The following is a 17,876-nucleotide window of genomic DNA, read 5'->3' on the forward strand; positions in this document are numbered from 1 at the left end:
TGTGTGTAAATCATTTTAAATATTGGTTTAGAAGTTAAAAGGCTAAAGTGTAAGAATAATTATCTCAGATTTGTTAATGGAAACAATGTAAAAGGAAGTAAAATCTGTCATAACAAAGTGGAGGGGGGAGTAAAGTGCAGAGTTTCTGTATGCGATTGAAGTTAAGTTGTTATCAGGTTAAAACAGACTGTTAACACTATTAAATATTCAATGCAAGCCTCATGGTAACCACAACAAAATCTACAGTAGGTACACAAAAATAAAGAGAAAAAAAAGTATATCACTACCAAAACTATCCTCAAACCACAACAAAGAGAGGAGGAGATGAACAAGAGAACTACAAAACAGAAAACAATTAGCAAAATGGCAATAGTAAGTCCTTACCTATCAATAATTACTTTAAATATAAGTGAACTAAACTCCTCAAATTAAAACACATACTGTGGCCAAATGGATAAAAAAGCAAGACCCAACAATTTTCTGTCCACAGGAGACTCACTTTAGATATAAGGGCACATATTGGGTGAAGGGATGGAGAAAGATATTCCATGCAGATGGTAATCAAAAGAGAGCAGGTCTGGCTATACTTATATCAGACAAAATAGACTTTAAGTCAAAAACTATCACAAGAGACAAAGTCATATAATTATAAAAGGGTCCATTCAACAGGAAGATGTAACAATTATGTATGCACAGACCATCAAAGCACCTAAATATGTGAAGCAACATGGACAAATCAGAAGAGAGAAATAGACAGCAACACAATAATAGTAGCAGACTTAAATACTCCATTCTCATCCAGACAGAAAACCAACAAGGAAAGAGCAGAACTGAACAACACTATAGACCAAATAGCCCTAAAAGATATATACAGAACATTCTACCTAACAGCAGCATAATACTCATTCTTCTCAAGAGCACACAGAACGTTCTCCAGGATGGATCATATGTTAGGACATAAAAGCAAATCTTAACAAATTTAAGAAGACTGAAATTATTCACAAAGCTAGAAATCAATAATAGTAATGAAAATGGGAAAAAAATTTAATACATGGAAATTAAATAACCACACTCTTAAACACCATTGGGTCAAAGAAGAAATCAAAAAGGAAATTAGAAAATATCTCAAGACAAATGAAAATGAAAACATAACAAACCAAAACTTAGGAGACGTAGCAAAAGCAGCACTAAGAGGCAAGTTTATAGCAATAAACACCTACTTTTAAAAATAAGATACCAAATAAACAACCTAACTTTGCACCTTTAGAAAAAGAACAAACTAAGCCCAAATTAGCAGGGTTTTTTGAAAAGATAAAATTGAGAAACCCTTAGCTAGACTAAGGGGAAAAAAAGAGAAGACTGGAATATATAAAATCAGAAATGAAAGAGGAGACATTACAACTCATGCCACAGAAATAAAAAGGATCATAAGGACTATGATGAACAATTATACACCAACAAATTGGACAACCTAGGAGAAATGGATACATTTCTAAAAAAAAATACAACCTACTAATACTGAATCAAGAAGAAATAGAAAGCCTGAGCAGACCAGTAACAAATAAAGAGAATGAAGAAGTAACCAAAAAACTGTCAAACTGTCAACAAAGAAAAGCCCAGGAACTTTGTGAGTGAATTCTACCAAAAATTCAAAGAAGAATTTGTACCAGTCTTTCTTAAACTCTTCCAAAAAACAGAAGAGGGAATCCTTCCAAACTCATTCTATGAGGCCAGCATCATCCTGATATCAAAACCAAAGATACCACAAGAAAACTCAGACCAATATCCCTGATAAACACAGATGCAGAAATCCTCAACAAAAGACTAACACAGCAAATTCAACAGCACGTTCAAAGAATCATAAACCATGACCAAGTAGGATTTATCCCTGGGATGCAAGGATGGTTCAACATATGAAAACCAATCATTGTGATTCACTACATTAACAGAATGAAGGATAAAAGTCACATAATCATCTCAACAGATGCATAAAAAGCATTTGACAAAATTCAACACCCTTTTATGATAAAAAACTCTCAACAAATTAGGTATAGAAGGAACTTACCTCAACACAATAAAGGCCATTTATGAAAAGCCCACAGCTAACACCATACTCAATGGTGAAAAGCTGAAAGCTTTCCCTCTAAGTTCTGGAACAGGGCAAGGATGCCCACTCTTGCCTCTCCTATTCAACAGAGTACTGGAAGTCCAGCCAGAGCAAGTAGGCAAGAAAAAGAAATAAAAGGCATCCACATCAGAAATGAGGAAATAAAGGTATCTGTTTGCACATGATGTTATCTTAGTGCAGGGTATCAAAGAGATGTCTATATTCCCATTTCATTGCAGCATTATTCACAATAACCCAAGAGATGAAAACAGCCCAAGTGTCCATCAGTGGGTGAATGGATAAAGAAAATGTGGTGTGTGTGTATATATATATATATATACAATGAAATATTATTCAGCCATGAGAAAGAAAATCCCACCATTTGTGACAACATAAATGGACCTGAAGGACATTATGCTAAGTGAAATAAGCCGGACAAATACCACAATGATCTCACTCTTATGAGGAATCCCAAATAGTGAAATTCATAGAATTTGAGAGTAGCATGGTGGTTACCAGGGGCTGGGAGGAGGGGGAAATTGGAAGGTTGGTCAAAGGATTCAAAGTTTCAGACGTGGAAGATGAGAAACTTCTGGAGATCTACTGTGCAGCATCATGCCTGTGTTTAACAATACTCTATTGTATACCTAAAAATTTGCTAAGAGGACAGATCTTATGTTAAATGCTCCTACCTCAAAAGAAAAAAAGTTATAAAGGTGGGGGGAGGGGAATTTTTGGAGGCAATGGGTAAGTTTATGGCCTTAACCGTGATGATGGTTTCATGGGTGTACACTTATCTGTAAACTCATCAAATTGTGTACATTAAAGATGTACAGATTGAATGTCAATCATACCTCAAAGTGGTTTAAAAAAATAAAAATTTCTAATAGTCACTTTTAAACAGTAAAAAAAGAATTTTAATCTCTCTTTAACCTAATCTATCCAAAATATAATTTCAACATATCATAATTATTTTAAAATCACTGATATAGTTTTCATTCTTTTTTAATCATATCACATCTTCAAAACCTGGTGTGTATTTTCCACTTAAGGTACATCTCAATTCAGACACTATTTTCAGTTTCACTTTGCTGAAATGTAGTCCTATCAAAACAAAGTTGTGTTTCCTGAAAAAATATTTACTGTGATTCAGTTTTTAAATTGAAATGTAATTTAAAATTTCAGAACCACAGTCACATTAACCACACTTTGGATGCTCAGTATCTACCTGTGGCTACTGGCTACCGTGATGGACAATGCATGTCTAGAACACATCAATACTACTGGATTCCTTTGCTGGGAATTTGCTATTGGTAGATAAAACTACAGTTTAATCATTAAGGGCCCAGTTCTATGTCTGTCTGTCTGCCTGCATTCAGATCCCAGCTCCATCGCCTAATGGATTTTAACATCTCTAGCCTCAGTTTGTTCATCTGTAAAATGAGGGAAGGAGTTAATGGTAATATCTATCTCACAGGTTTATTCATGCAACAATATACGAAAAACACAGAGACCGGCACATAAGTGCTCAACAGATAGTTTTATAAGTTTTATTGTCATTATCTTTATCACACATAGCCATAACAGGGAGAAGCTCCCAGTGAGACTTGGTTTCCTACAAAACAAAAGTTTCCCCCAGAAGACACCAAATGAAACCTCCAGCTTCACATACAGGTCTGACAGCCTCATGTTGTGGTCAGCTCTCTCCTCTGAGGAGGCTGTGGTGTCACCACCTGGTTTTCAACCTCTCAGATTGGTCCTGTCCCAGATGTTCCTGGTATCAGATATCCAGATAGTCCTAGCTTTATTAAGCACAGACACTCCCATCAAGACAGGTCCCTACACCTGAAACTAACACAACACTGTAAGTCAACTATACTTCAATTAAAAAAAAAAAAAAGCGCCTGTAGATAGAGCATTCTGCAGCAAAAAAGACAGGTCCCTGAGCTCAAAACCAACACCCTGTGAATGCTTACCTTCCTGGAGTGGACAGCTGCAACGTTTATCCACCAGGTCTCATCTTCCTCTGGGACTAACATCCTCCTTCCTCCCCACCCCAAGCACATGGTGCTCCTGGGAGCGCCCCTCTGCAGACCCAGCCCCTCAGCCCTCGAACTAAGCAGGACCAATCCCAATCTTTCCCAAAGATCTTTCAAACTGGCCCTATGAAAGGAGACTTCGTCCCATTCTGCGACAGAGCTTGTCGATGTGAGAGCTGATGGCCACCCTATTTCCGGCCATACGGATGAAGTCGGCATGAGAAAAGGAGTCACAGAAACAGGGACAAGAGAACAAGAGAGACACCTGGTGATATCTGGGTCCCTGGGCGGAACCCTCCCAGTCCCAGCTGCACGCCTGCTCTTCCCAGTTTGGGGTGCTGCCTAGATTTTTGTCTTTGTCCTCAACTAGCTCCAGCTGGGTTTCGCGCTCTTGTAACTTCCAGGATTCTGACCAGTGCACTTCAAGTTCGTGCAACCCTAGAGCCCGGGGTAAAGAGGGAGGCCCTTTAGGAACAGAGGCATGTGAGAATGACCGGCTGACAGAACACAACGATATCGTGATGTCTGAAGAAAGATAATGACGACCAGTGAGAAAGGACGCAAGGGAGGTCAAGGGCAATGGGTGAGGTCTAAGTCACGGAGAGAGAAGGAGGCAGGCGAGCTCGCACAATCTTCCCTCCTGCCCCTGCCGAAGACGGAAGCTTTGAGCTGTTTAAGCTCCATCTGTGTCAAAAATGATTATGAACAGCAGTTTGAAGCACATGCCACTCACTCGTTCCTCTAGATCATGCAGTGTTTTATCTAGGTCAGTGTGAACCGTAACACAGCTCTTTATGCAGACCTGAGTGTCTGGATTCCTCCAACAACTGTAACCACAGATTTCTGCACTGGCACAACATCCATTCTTTATACTGGAAAAAAAAAGTCACAGGAGATCTGCTGTTGTGTTTATTAGAATGTTGCTATCATTGAGGAACCTGCCTGCTACATCTCACGTATGAAGACCCATCACATAAATGTCTAAATATCCTAAAAAGCTTTATTCCCCCTGAGGTGATATGCTTGTCCCAGACAACACAAGTCATATATGGGATGGAATCTGTCTTTTTAAAGTGCCGGGCATGTCAGGCATAAATTTAGAGCGCAGCTAATAAACCGCAGCAGCCTCTGTACTGCCCCCACCCTGCCTTTCCCATGGCCTTGATCGTCCGCTCTCTTCCTATTTTCACGGATCCTGATTTCTGTTTGCATTGTTTGATTGGATTAATTCTTACAAGCATCCTGAAATCCATGGTAAAACAAGAAGCGCAGTTGAAAGAAATGCCACACTCACCTGGCACATGGTCCTTCCTTGCTGGTCTGGGAAAAGCAGACACCTGTGGAGGCAGAGATTGGGGTGGGGGGACATGAGAGGCCAAGCTTGCCTCCAGCCTCAGAATCAACTGCTCTAACACCCCAGGCACGGGGTGGCATGGGGGCTCCTCCCAAGAACCCCGTTTATCAGAGCAAAGCCCTCACCTTGGAATGTGATGGGGACCCAACTTTGAGGCTTGAACCTGAATTATTTTTCTACTTAATGAATACACATCCCTGAGTCGCAGTAATTAATGTGCAATTTACTACCCTCCCCTGCCACTACCCAGAAATTTAATTAATAGAAATTTATTCTGAAGAAACAGTCATGAGTTCGGGCAAAGATTTAGCAGCCAAGATATTTATTACAATCTGGTAAAACTCTGAGAAAACAGACATAACTAAATATCCAACTATAGAGGACGAGTTAAATGAATATACCACAACCAAAGAGAAATAAACGTCATGTAGTAATAAAAATAAAACCATAGAAGACAATTTATTGATCGTATACTGGCAACTGAAAAAGGTGGTTGAAAACTATTTGATCTCACACACACACACACACACTCACACAGAATAGTCTCTGAAATGATGTAAGACAAAATGCAAGTAGTAGTTAGCTTTGCAAACTTGGATGATGCCCAATTTTACATTTTTTTCTTTGTACTTAGATGAATCTTCTAAGCTCTTCTATGACAAATGGGCATTTCATATATGAACATGCCTTTAAAATTATCATTTTAAAAATATCTGTAGCCTACTAATCTAACCCAAAGCTTCTATCACCATTCCTGCCCCTGGTGTTGAGGAAATTCACAGGAAAATATAAAAATGGGTTCTAGAAGGTGGAGTCCATTCAATGGCACTTAGCTAAGGCAACTGGAGGTCTATTAACCTGGGGCGCTCAGTGCTATCCGTGGATCCTGCTAAGTTTTGTTTGCTTCTCCTCTCGTAGTTGTAGTTTCTCGACAGTAAATTTTATTATTAAGACCTGTTCTGGGCTGAACTGTGCTCATCTCTGCTCAGGAAGTGGTCCCGGTCTGGCTCTGCCACCTACCAAATATGGGACAAGATCTGATGACTTCTCCTGAGCCCTCCTCCTTTCCTCATTTTCCCAGGGAACCGGAACACAAAGGTTCAGGAGCAAATTTACTGTGGCTGGAAGCATCAACTGGACCCCACACCTATCTCTCCTGAATAGACACGAGGTTGGTCCTAGGTAAGTTCCTACTCAGGATAGAGACACACTGGAGTTTGATCCAAGAAGTCTGCAGAGACACTAAAACTCTAGAATTATAGAAACTCCATAAAGAATTCTGAGGGTGTCTTTTTTAAAAAAATTGGAGGCTACCTAAGTGCTTAAAAATAAGAGATTGGTTAATAAATTATGATACAATTAAAGCATGCCAAGCTATGAATCAACTTAAAGTGTTATAAATATTTGACATGGAATGATCTTCCAACAACACCAGCAAGTGAAAAAAGCAGGATACATAGCATATGATTCACAGATGTGTAACAGGAGAATGGATGGGATTTTTTCCCACGTGCCTGGAAATTTCAGCTAAATCCCAAACACCCCAAGTTCTAAGGAGGAGCTTCCAGACACACCCTAACAGATTCCTTCCTTTGGGGGAGGGAAATTATCGAAGGAGAGCTGTCTATTGAGCAAGTGTACCGCGGGGCTTGCCTCCCATCCTAGTTAGGGATTGCTCCCCTTGCAAGCCAAGAGGGGGTGTGCTCCAAGAAAACTGTTCATGGGTGCTGGAGGGAGCCTGGAAAAAGGGAGAACTACACCCCCAGGCTGGCGTATGTCCAGCTGCAGAAACTCCCCACGGGGGGGGGGGCTCCTTTGAATGTTTAGGGCATGCAGGAACCCAGAAACAGGAGCCAGCTTTCCAGCTGAAGAATTCAGAAGTCAGAGGCTCCCCACGGCAGCCAGGGGAGGGGAGGGCACAGGAGCGGAAGCCAGCTGCACGTTTGCTGGATCAAGGATGGGAGGGTTCCCGGGGGAGCCAAGTGGATGGTGGGGAAGCTAAGTGGGCTTAAAGCCCTACTGCAGGGGTGCTGATGAAGCCGGCTGCCGGCAGGGTGAAGAGAGCCGGTCCTGAGGGGCAGGACCACTGAGCCAAGAGCATGGAGGTCTGCAGAGAGCCACTGCTGGTGTCCCACGCTGGGCACCCCGACAAAGGGCCATCACGTGGCCTCCTGCAGAGTTGAGGGCAGCCAGCACTAGGCAGGTGAGAGCTACAAATAACACCAAGCAGGGGAAAATTTGAGCTATTTTTTCCTCTACTCTCCCCTCCTCATACCCTGACCCTGGAGGAGAAAGGAGGGAATCCAGTGAGAAGGAAGAATCAAGGAGCAGAGACAGAACAGATCACATTCCCTTCCCATGGTGAGGCCCCAGACCTCTGGCTCCACACGGGGGACGGAGAAGCTGGAGACTAGACATGAGAGTAAGATGTTCACAGACAGTTGGCAACGGAGGGGGGGCCTATTCTATTATAACCTGAAGTGACCCAACAGCTATGGGGTTCCCTGAGATAGCATCCTGGAGGGGAAGTACAATGGGTTGAATTGTGTTCCCCCAAAAGCTCTGTCGAAGTTTTAGCCCCCAGGACCTCAGAACATGACCTTACTTACTAAGAGGGTCTTTGCAGACGATCGAGTGAAAATGAGGTCACTGGGGTGGATCTTAACGCAATATGGCTGCGTCCTTATGAAACGGGGAAATTTAGACACAGAGACACAGCGAGAAGTCCATGCGAAGAGAAAGACAGAGGTCAGGGTGATGTAGCAGAAACCACGGATTGCCATCAGAGCTCCAGAAGCTCGGGGAGAGGCCTGGAGCAGGTCCTCCCTCATGGCCTCAGAGGAACCAACCCTGCCCACACCCTGATCTCAGACTTCCAGCCTCCTGAACTGTGTGAGACTCAATTTCTGTTGTGTAAGCCACTCAGTCTGTGGTACTTGTGATGGCGGCCCCAGGAAGCTAATGCAGGAAGGCGGGCCCAACAGCGTGGATCAAAAACAGTGGTCTGTGACCCTCTACTCCATTTCCTGCTTCATCGTCATGGAATGGGTTTTCATAAACATGTAAAGAAGAAAATTCTATAGAAAACACGCAAAATGTTAGCAATGGTTACCTTCACAAGGTAGGATTTGTTTTTCACATTTTCTAATTTTTTCAACAGTAAACGTGCTCATTGTTTAATACTTAAGTATGGCATAAAAATATACATATATCATCTTACTGGGTTCTCTCTCCATGACCTCCTATCAGAGTCCTGCCCCTGGAGGAGAGGAAATCCGTGAGAAGGTCTGAAGGGGTGGAGGGTGGGGAGGGGCGGGGCTTAGCGATGAGGGCCCCGCCCAGCCTCCTCCGGACAGGAGCCCTGGGGGCTAGTGCTGGCTCGGCCTCTAGTAAGCTGGGTGGCTCTGAACACCTCTCTCACGCCCATTTTCTTTCGTCTTTAACAGGAGAAGGAAAAACGAAATACTCTTAGGTTAAGAAAGCAACGTCTGGGCCTTGACTCAACTAGAAGGGGGGGTGGGGTTAGAGGTCACTAGAAGTCAGGTGCGGAGGTGACAGTGGGATGGGAGGAGCTACACATCTAGCTGGATGGACAGCAGAAAATGAGAGTAAACGTGAATGAGTGGAGAGAAATTGGTGGTTGAGGGGTTCACCCTCAGAGCCATGGGGGTCCCTTCCCTGCTAGTTCATGCTTCTCACGCCCTAAAGCAAGAGACCCCCCCTCCTCCTACCAAACCTTCCCCTAAATCAAGTCCTAGATGATCCCCGAAGGCAATGACATCACCCCAATTCTGCCTGCAAAGCGCGTCCCAGGCTGTTGTAGGGGCACTTTTCGGGGGGCTGCCCCAGATTGTGAGCCTCCAACTTCAGCCCTAAGCTACGGAGCGGGATGAGAGAGGGATCCCCCTTGCCAAGGAGATGGCTGCTCCCCAGGTCACCTTCCTTACGAGAATTTTTCTACACTGGGACGCCTGGGATTTGAGGACCGGAACCTATTCTGATCGACACAGCTCTGCTCTCCTGCTGAGGACTTACCGTCAGCTGGAGGCTCAGCTCCAGCCTCCGAGGCTCTGCAGGTAGAAGCGGGTAGAAAGACGCTTGAATATGCAGACAGGACAGAGCCGCCCTGGCTACAGTCCGATTCTAAGCCTTCGCAAAGACACTAAGAAAACCTGCAAATAAATAGACGACATGGTGAGACTCGGGTCAAAATATCAGCAGGACACTTTACCTCTGAGTTGGAAACGGATGGGGGTCAGAGGGGGAGTCTGGAAGAGCAAAAGCCCAAGAAGGAGCCGGTGCATCGTCTCTGGCTTTGAAGACAGATGTGAGTGTGAGAAGATGCTGAGACAGGCCCTCAGCCGACAGCGGGCAGGGACACAGGGGCCTCCGACCTAAACCGCCAGAAACTCACTTCCCCTGACCCCGAACTCCTGGAGTGTACTCTCCCCCGGAGCCCCGGAGAAGAGGCCGCCCCGTCCAGTGCCTTGATTTTGGCCTTGGAGACCCGAGCAGAGAGCGTGGCCATCCCACTGGGACGTCTGGCCTCCGAGCTGTGAGCTGCTTTAAACCACTAAATGTGTGGTGATTTGTTATACAGATAAGAGGAAGAACACAGACAGGGCGGAGCTGGAGACCACGTGGAGACTCCCTGGGTAGTGAAGGCCTACAGGAGGGGAGTGGCTGCCATTGCTGGAAACGCGGGAAGCCCCATTCTTCCCGAAATTTCTCTCCTGAGGAACAAAAGCCCTGTGTTGCTGGGGGAAGGTTAGCAAAACCCTGTTGCTCCCAGAGCACTGGTAAGACCCACCGCATGTGGCAGGAAAAAGAAACAAACACACACTATCCCCATGGGAGAGGGGCAGACATAGGTCCTGGGCTCAGACTTTTAGAGCCTCCAACCTCGCGGGGAGGGGCAGCATCCCCAAGACCCCAGGGCCCTCCTGAGACTGAGACACAAAGTGCACCCTGCCCCTCCTCCAGCAGGCCAGCCAACACCGAGGAGCAGGCGGGGGAGTGCCAGCAGGAGGAGAGTCAAGGGGCACGGGGGGGGGGGGGGGGGGGGGGGGGGGGGGCGGGGAGGGAATCCGGCCTCGAAGCGGGGACCAGCAACCAGCCGGCTCCAAGCACAGAGCCACGCCAGCCGAGGCTGACAGTAACCATAGCGACAACAAATGCCAGCCTTGCGCAACTGGTAACTGCTGACCAGTCTTGTCGCAACCAAACTCCTGCACTCCCAGCTCCGCACGCTGAAACGGCCCAGCAGAAGTCTCCCACACACAATGCGCGGCATTCATTTTAAAAATTCGGAGACAGACAAAAAACAAGAAAGAACGACCCACTGGAAGGAGACAAAGCAATGACCAGAAATCAACTCGATCTTAGGTCCGTGTCCCCAGCAAATGTACACGATACATATGCAGCTCAAATGCACTTGAACACTGACGCGACGCAGCAAGGAGAAACTGACAAATCGTCAATCACAGCAAAAAGAGTTTAGTATATACTTTTAGAAACGAAGATCTAAGATACAAAAAAACCCCAGTAAGAATATATAAGATGTGAATAACAATTTAAAAGCTTGACCTATTGGATCAGACAGAAGAATGAACTCAATAGTTAGAGAATATACATTTTTTAAAGTGCATCTGATACAGTTATAAAATTGACAAGCTAAAAAATAAACCTCAACCAATCTTTTAAAAATCAATACTGCATAGATGCCACTCTCTAAACCAAAAAGTAATAAAATCAGAAAATAAAAAGAATGCAAAAATATTTACAACGACTACAAAAATAGTACATACCAAAATTCGTAGATATTTACAAACACATACTTAAAGGAAAATTATAGCCCTAAGATAGGCATTAAATTAAAACTGGAAATTAATGACATTCAATGCAGGAGGCTAGCACAGAAAAAAAGAATAAACTCAAAAGACGTAAAAAAAAAAAAAAGACAAGTATGAGAAGAAATTTTAAAAGAATAAAAGAAATAATTAAGCAGATTTAAAAAAAAATTCTGCCACAAATGTATTACCTGAATCTAATCATGATGTAACACCAGACAAACCTAAATTGAGGAATGTTCTATAATAACTGGCCTGTATTCTTCAATAACGTCAATGTTATTAAAGACAATGAAAGATTGGGAAACTGTTCCAGAGTAAAGGAAACTAAAGAGATGTGGGGGGGAATGCAATGCATGATCCTGGATTTTCTTTAGCTAGAAAAATTATTATTGAGACAGCTAGTAAAATCTGACTAAGATCTGTGGGTTAGACAATGGTATTGCATCGATGTTAATCTCCTGATTTTGATCATTATACTGTGGTTGTGTGACAGAATGCCATTGTTTTTGGGAAATGCACATTGAAGTATTTACACACACACACACACACACACACATATGTATAGCGGGGGGAGGAAAAGCAGGATAAAGCTAACTGTATTAGCAATGAAACAAAGATGGCCCCTGGGTGGTTTACTTCTTCACGGCAGACTGAGACCAATAGCTCAAAAGACCAGCAGCCCCAAACTCAAATGTCAACACATGTGAATGTTTTAAACATAGTCCAACTATTGGCACATTTTTAGTCATTTAGAAGCTGCGTGCTTTACCCACCCTGTGAAACCACACCCAGTTTCTGATAGCTATAAACCATGTGGCTATAAAGACCCCAAGTGGCTTTGACCCAGAGATACCCCCCGGGGTTCCCTCATCCTCCTCTCTTCTGGGAAGTGGCCCCTGGGCCCCAGCCTCTGGGTGGACTCATGCTGCAAGAGGCCCCTTTCTCCCTCATGCACGCGTAAATAATCTTTGCATGTGTTCCTGCCACTTCATGTTTACATCTTTTTCCTTAACCGGCCCTGAAATCCGTCCAGTTCCTGAAACCCCCTATACAAATGTGGTAAAATGTTAGCATTTGGGGAATGTAGATGAAAGGTATTTAGGAATTCTTTGCATCATTCTACTATTATGAGTTTTCTGTAATTCTGAAATTGTGCCCAAAATGAAAAATTAAAAAAACTAAATTCAATTCTTGGAAAGGATTTATTGCAACTAATAAAATAGTTGTTTTGTATTTTAAACTAATGAAATAGACTAACTTCAGGCAGGACTGATCAAGAAAACAAGAAAAGGCAAAAAAGAAACAATTTTTGGACATGAAAAAGGAGACAATTACAGATATACTGGAGTTTTCTTTTAATTATGAGACTATTATAAATAATGCCATTACGTTGAAATTAAATTGGACAACTTTCCAGAAAAATATAAATTAATCAAATTAACAAAGCAACAGAAAACCAAATAAACTACAGAACATTAAGTGAAATGGATCCATACTCAAAAATATACCCATCAAAGAAACATTAGGTCCAATCAAATTCCATTCAAAATTTTTGCAATGTGCACAAGGCAAAATGAATTTGTATCTAGACAACACACTAAAAATAAATAAGAAAAAAATCCAAAAGAAATATAGGCAAAGGTGATGAATATACAACACAAGCGTATAGATTGTTTATGGCTACATTCATATTTGTAAGTAAAACAAAACATGAAAGGATACATAGCAATTTCAGAAGTTACCTCTGAGTGAGAAGAAGGAAAATCCAATAGGGAGGGTGCAAAAAGCCTTCAAGTATTTATGAGGTTTTAGTTCTTCAGAAAATCTGAAGCAAATAAACCTTTAACATTTGCTCAGTCTAGATGATAAGCACAAAGCTTTCTTTCTTTTTCTACTTTGCATGCTGCATTTGAGATACTTCCTAATATAACTTATTATAAATAGAAAAAAATAGAGAGAGAGAACTATGGATTGCAGTAGGGGAAACTCCTTCAATAAAACCCAAGTTCAAGGCATAATGGAAAAACCTGATACATTTGACCTTATCAAGATTTAAAACTACAGTACCAGTTTGTTTTTTCCCACAGCTCAAATCTGTCCCAACTTGAACAAAAAAGAATCAAAGACAGACAAATCCTCCATCATTTCTGCATCACTTCCCACCCTCACGTTGCTCTCTTTCTTCACCAACTGCCTTAAAAGAAAAGACTACACTGAACTTTCTCTGTCTGCAAACAGATGCGCTCACACTACCCCACCTTCACTCCCGAGACCCGGCGCCGCTATGGCTTCACAAATCTGAGATACGACGCCTCTACTCTTCTCTCACTACCTTATTCAGCTGCTCATACATTCCGACCAAAAAACAAGTATAACCGCGCCAATGCCTTGCTTAAAACACTTCAGGCACCAACAGGACCCAGTCCACACCCCCTAAGCTAGCTTGATCTGCTCCCTCACCACCTCAGGGCTACTCCAGAGCGCGGAATCCAGCCGTACCCCCTCGGTTTAAGCCTCTTACCTTTGCATATGCGGTTCCCTCCGCTTGGAATACCCTTTTGCCCCCTTCCACCTACGCAGACCCTATTTAAGTCTGATCTTTAGCCCCGCCTCCCCCAGTGGGAACCGACCTCCCTCCCAGGATGTCCATTCATCCAGTAGAGATAACTACCAGGGCACCCATACCCTGAGGGCCCTCATCTGTTCACAGGACTGACATCTCCATAGGACCCCAGCCACGGATGCGACCCGGTGCTTCCCTAGGGGCTGACCCAGACACTCTAAAGGCTTGTCAGATGAATACTGACACTGTAGACCCCTGAAATAACAATCGTTTCACAAACTTCCTTAATTGCCCTCATAGCTCAGAGCCTACCCTTGGCTGGATGTAGGGTCCGCAGGAGGGAGGGAGGGTTGGAGAGAAGGGGGGCCTTTCCTCAGCAGTTCCCTCTTCACCCACAGGAGGTCTGGACGCCTGAGTGGAGTTCAGGGACCTGCGTGAGCAGAGAAGCTCCAGGTCAAAGGTCAGAAACAAATCCACCGTCGGGAAAAAGGGGTGACCATTCGTGGGAGAGCTAGTCCCCCGCTCCTTGAGGCCAAGGCTATCACTGGGTACCCTGCGGTAGCCCCCTGTGGATGGTGGGCTCAGAAGAGGCTGAGCTGTGGGAGGTCAGAGAAGCAGTGAGACCCAGTCAGCCTGCGGCCCCCAACCCACACCAGACAGAAACCCTGACCCTCTGCAGAAGACGTCAGACGGAGCCGCCCACCCAGACCCCCCCCCCGGACCCCCCGCACAGAGCACACCCCCATCCTAGCGCCCGCCTGGCTATGCAGCCGTGGATTCCGCCACACGTGCCCTCCCTACAGCCGGGAGCCGAGGGAACCACCAGTCTGAGGTGCCGCGGAGACCTCAGAATCGGCCAGGTCCGAGGTGCTGGACGCCGTAATACCAGACTGGGGTCCGGAAGTGCGCAGATCACACTCGGACACCCCTGCACTGCGTAGGCGCCCCTGGATTGGGGTGGAACTACAACTTCCGGCAGCCTCTGCGGCAAGGCACTTCCGGTCAGCCAGAGGCGCTTCCGGCCACGGAGGGGCTGGCGTGGGCGGGCACGCGTGGCGACGTGGATTGGCAAGGAGGTGTCTCCTTTGGCAGCCCCGGTGGACCTGCAGGCTGGCCATGAACACACCATCTTCATGGTGTTGCCGGGCCGGCAGTGGCCCTGGTGGTTTCCCGCCGCATCTGATCCGATCTGTTCCCATCCCGGCGCCATTTTGAGTGGCAGGTTATGGGCTCCCCAGTCTTGAAAGTCCAACCTGGTCCTAGCTGTAGGCCTTGTCCCAGAAAGTCTGCTCTCTGAGGGGCTCCATGTCGGACGCGTTATTTTGTAAAAAATGCCTGGCCTTCAGCCCTCATGACAATCCCAGAAATAGGTATTGTTAGCCCCGTTTTGGGGTAGAGGAATCAGAAGCAGCCTTTCTCAATATTTTTACTCTGGAGGCACCCTTGAAATAATTATCAGGTGTCAGGGAACACTTGCCTAAGTATTATGTCTGCAGCCCATGATAGAATATGGCAATATATATATGCATACACACATATGAGATGCCGAATGTATGAACTGGACGGTGGCCAGACCACATATAAAAGCAGAACTGTGGGGACTTCACTGGCGGTCCAGTGGTTAAGACTCCAAGCTTCCGATGCAGGAGGCGGGGGTTCCATCCCTGGTGGGAGAACTAAGATCCCACATACCGTGAGGCAAAATAATAATAATAATAATTAACACCAGAACTCTGACCTACCACCTCTGTGAGCTACCCAAGAAACCAACCCCCTTACCTACACTAAAAAGCCCAGGAAGCCAGACTGCTATCTCTAGTCACATTCCAGGAAGCTAAACAGTAACTTTTATAGCAGTTGGTTCCAAATGACGAGGACTGGATCAATAACTGACAGCTTCCCTGGTTTTTGTGCCTGCTTCTAATTAGGACCAACCAATGAAAGTCAAACATGCTCCCCTCCAAAGAGGGCATACCAGATATCTTCCTTTTTCCACTGTAAAACTCTCGCATTCCTCTGCCTGTCTTTTGAGTCTCTACTGAAACAAGTGACAGTGACTGTCTCATTTGCTCTAACAAGCTCTGAATAAATAGCCTTGCCTGTTTTCATTTGGTTGGTCTTCATTTAGTTTCAAAGATACAGTTAATGGTAAATATTTTTCTGTAGATTCTGCTTATTTTGACTAGCTACTGTATTGTGTGGCTTTCCTCTCATTATTTGCTATTAAAATGTATTATTCAAACTTCACTAAGTGAAGGTAACAGGAATTTAAACTTAAAATGATGCTTTTCAGATTATCAGTGCCACACGAAGAAGAACTTTCTGATTCCTAGAGCTGCTGAAAAGTGTACTGGGTTTCAGGTGGAGGGTCAGAGGGTACTGGAAGAAAATTCTCCTTTGTGATTGTATAGATCTGTGCTGTTCAATACCGTAGCCACTAGCTACATGTGACTACTGAGTACTTGAAAGGTGGCTAGTCCAAATTAATATGTGCATTACAGGGAGATCAGCTCAGTGCTTTGTGATGACCTAGAGGGATGGGATAGGGAGGCTCAAGAGGAAGGGGATATGGGGATATATGTATACATATAGCTGATTCACTTTGTTGAACAGCAGAAACTAACACAACATTGTAAAGCATTTATACTCCAGTAAAGATGTGGAAAAAAAACCAACCCCGAATGAACTTTTTGGCCAACCCAATACATGTAACAGCAAAAATAAATAAATAAATAAGATGTGCTTTAATTGTAAAATACCCTGAATTTTGAAGATTTGGTATGAAAAAAGTGAATGTAAAATATGTCATTAATAACTTCATAATGATTATATGCTGAAGGAACAATGTTTTAGACACACTGAGTTAAATAAAACACTATTAAAATTAAAAAATAAAATGATGCTTTTCATATGCTTCTAACATTTATATTGCTAAAGTTACTAAAGCTTAAAACTTTAGGATATCCTATATTACATAATAGTGTTAATAAATTTGACTTCTTATTTTACAATGTTGCTAGAACTGCCTGCAGAGTTTAAACAACCAAATATGATATTAGTCTGAAATAGATATTCTCTGTGACATGTGTCTTGTGTGTGTGTGTGTGTGTGTGTGTGTGTGTGTGTGTGTGTGTGTGTGTTGGACGGGGATGTTAGGGGTAAGGAACGTCATTATGTGATTTTGAAAAACCTATAAAATGATCATTTAAGCTACTTACTAGTATGTTCAAATAGTAAGTTTCATATCAATTAAGGTTTTGCATTATTGGAAACAACCTATAAGAACTTTTAAAATACGCTGTTAGGTTCAGCTCATGCTCTTTTTGAAAAAAAGGAAAAAATAATCTTATTGTTTTGTAACATGGGATTGCTTTTCCTTTTGTTTCTAATTCCTGTATTAGGTTTGGACATCAGGGATTTGAGTCCTTTGCAGATTCAGCTACATAGTTTTCTACCTTTTGGTTTGTTCTAGAGAGAATTATAAATAGAAATCATCTCCTTAAGAAAGTTTGGAAAGATTCATTTGTGAACCTTTTGAGTACAGAACCTTTCACAGGATAATTGTTTGAGGGTTTTATGTCTTTTTATTGTTGCTGTTCTTTTCCTGTTTAATCAACTTTGGTAATATAATTTTTTTCTTCCAAATTGTCTTTTAATTCAGTACTTTCAAGTTTTTTACTATGTTATTTATCATGTCTGTTACTTTGAATTATTTAAAATTTCCAGATGTATTTTTAGAGAGTTTTCCAATAACTGGTATCTCTTTTGTACTGATTAGCACAACCAGAGATTTATCGCTTATTTTTTTCCCAAAGAGAAAGCTTTAGATTTATTCTTTCTCTTCTTCTCTGATGAGAGAGAAAATAAAACTCTTACAGGTATCATCTTCTAACATCAAGATTACATGGAAACTGGGCTTCTCTGGTGGCGCAGTGGTTAAGAACCTGCCTGCCAACGCAGG

Source organism: Monodon monoceros, unplaced genomic scaffold (assembly GCF_005190385.1).
Source record: "Monodon monoceros isolate NGI ecotype Baffin Bay Population unplaced genomic scaffold, NGI_Narwhal_1 Super_Scaffold_13, whole genome shotgun sequence".
Taxonomy (NCBI): Eukaryota; Metazoa; Chordata; class Mammalia; order Artiodactyla; family Monodontidae; genus Monodon; species Monodon monoceros.